This window comes from Felis catus, chromosome D4, assembly GCF_018350175.1.
Source record: "Felis catus isolate Fca126 chromosome D4, F.catus_Fca126_mat1.0, whole genome shotgun sequence".
NCBI classification, from domain to species: Eukaryota; Metazoa; Chordata; class Mammalia; order Carnivora; family Felidae; genus Felis; species Felis catus.
In genome coordinates this window covers 2,966,530-2,968,982 of record NC_058380.1, presented here as the reverse complement: position 1 = coordinate 2,968,982, position 2,453 = coordinate 2,966,530, and the positions used below count along the sequence as shown (strand labels likewise).

The window sequence follows — 2,453 nt, the reverse complement described above, 5'->3', positions numbered from 1 at the left end:
CACCCGGGTGGCTCAGTTGGTTCAGGTCATGATCTCATGGTTTGTGAGTTTGAGCCTTGCGTTGGGCTCTGTGCTGACAGCTCAGAGCCTGGAGCCTGCTTCGGTTCTGTGTCTCCCTCTCTCTCTGCCCCTCCCCTGCTCACGCTCTCTCTCTCTCTCTCTCTCTCTCTCTCTCTCAAAAATAAACATTAAAAAATTTTAAACATTTAAAGAAATAGATCCCTGAAGTCTTCAAATATTTTAGACACAGGATACAGAGTAGCTGCAATTAACACGTTTAAATAAAACACAAGGAAGTTTGAAGGCAGAGTAATGGACGAGGAGCTGTAGAGTGACCAGGGCTGGTTGACCTGCTGGCACGGAGAGCACCTGCCCGTCTCCGAGCGTCCGGGAGCGTCAGAGGCCGGAGGTCACGCGCCCGCCCCACGATCCCCGGCCGCGTTAAGCCAGGTGTCCTCGGCTGTAAAATGGGGAGCTGGCACTCTTCTCCTCTTACACGTGGAAAAGCCCCGAATTACAAGGGGAGCACACGGCGGGTCAGCGTCACACGTCCCTGGCTCCTTCCTTTGCAAAGCACGAGTTTCTTATGTTCGATGTGCGTCCTGAGATGACGTCTGAGTGGAACAGGGGACCGAGTGCACGGTGGGGGGGTGGGGGGGTGGGTGGAGCACAGACCGGGTGAGACAGGAGGTGGCTGGCCTCAGGGTGTCAGCATCACCAGGCACACGTCACCGGCCCCCCAGGAGGAGCAGAGGGGTCCTGTGACAGAGGCTCTCAGGCAGACGGGGGTGGCTGGTCACCCGAAGGGCCAAAGCCTTCTGTTCTCCAAACCTTCTTTATGTGGCCAAGTGCTGAGGGAGCAGCAGGTGTGGTCCTGCTGTGGGCTGAATGCTGTGTCCCCCCAAACCCACTCCCGGTGGGATGGTGTCTGGAGGGGGCTCTGGGGGTGATCAGGGTAAGACGAGGTCACGAGTCTGGGGCCCACGATGGGATCGATGCCCTCAGGAGCAGAGACATGAGAGCCTGATCTCCCCCCTCCACCATGTGAGGATATGCGTGAGGCTCCATCTGCCAGCAGGAGAGCCCTCACCAGGTCCCCCACGCTGGCCTCCGCAGCCGTGAGTGCCTGTGGCCGAGCTGACCGAGAGGTCTGGAAGTGGCTGCGAAGGAGGGGGCTCCCGTGGGGCCCCCGGAGACCCAGGACTCACCCCTGCGGGCCCTCCCTCAGCCGCTCGGGCTTCCCCGACCAGTGTGGCCGCCTCTCTGGGGCTCCGCCGGCCCGGCCCAGGGGGGCTTGACTGGGGGTTGAGCGTTGTACCTGGAGCAGCTGGTGGGGAGGTAGAGGCTGAGATTCAGCGTGGCCGTTCTGGGTGGCGAGGGCCGGGCTGCCAGGACTGGCTTCTGGTGGCTGGGCCACCTGCTGCATGAGGTTCTCGGTCCCTGTTTTAGCCAAGGACAGCTGCCTTGGTGCCATCATGCCATCAGGAAGGTCCTCCTTCCATACTCAGAGCTCAAGAGCTAAAGAAAAAGGAACCAAGAAACTTGGACCACTTTAAGGGATGGTCACTTACGACAATAAAACTTACCCCCACAAGTGAAACATTCGATCAGAGTTGGCTTGATGGAAGGTTCTGGATTCCGATCAGGATTCTGATGAAATGTTACAATCTGCCAGAATATGATTTTGCAGACATTGAAAAGGAAACTTCAAAAATATTTTGATTTGCTTCATTTGGGGTTTTCTAAATATTTAATGTTTAAAATCTTTCAGATTATTGATTCAAAATGATGTTTATTTCCTACAACTTATGTTTGGTTTATATTTGGCATTTATAAACACTCAACAAAACCAGTCTTATGTGGCATTTGGTAATGTTGGTAATTGCTATCACTGTTTGTTTGTTTTTTTTTTCCTTCCTAGAATTCTGGGGTTTAAGTCACAGGAGGCTGGTGAAAATGAAGGCCAGTGTCATCCAGGGGACATAAAAGCTAGGGGCCACCCTTCTCCCTCACACGGGGACGGCCTCTAACAGTCTCTGCCGAATTCATTGTGAGGATAGGAGGGAAATGGCCCTAAATGAAATCTCAATATTCCAGCCAGCCCCACTGCTCAGGCTAACAGCATCTCAAAGTGCAGATAACTCGCTGATGCTCACGGGTCCCCCTTAGCAACTGGGTTGCCATGGAAACACATTGTGACTCGCTGAGAGGGAGCGGGCAGAAGCTGGGGGAGTTTGCCGGCATTTCTCATTGAAATAATTGCAGCTGTTCTCACTGTGTTTAAGAAATGAGTGCACCACGACCTCTTCATTTCCCTTTGCAGAGCCTGTTTGTGACAAGTCTCGCGTCCAAAGAGTTCCGCTTGAGATTTTAAATCTTACTGATACTGTCTATATATTTTAAAAGCCATGTTTGGGAAGCCCTCGGCGGTCCATCATTTGCTTTGGGACACA

The 2,453-nt window shown here is 53.5% G+C and overlaps 1 long non-coding RNA gene across 1 annotated transcript; it reads right to left on the bottom strand.

The window, feature by feature from the left end:
* Positions 1 to 263: 263 nt before the first annotated feature.
* On the bottom strand, positions 264 to 2,227 carry LOC111557585. The gene is made up of 2 exons (XR_002737769.2): positions 1,319 to 2,227; positions 264 to 614 (listed from the first exon to the last, which is right to left on the bottom strand). It is a non-coding gene; the product is annotated as an uncharacterized LOC111557585 (long non-coding RNA).
* Between the last annotated feature and the right edge of the window lie 226 nt (positions 2,228 to 2,453).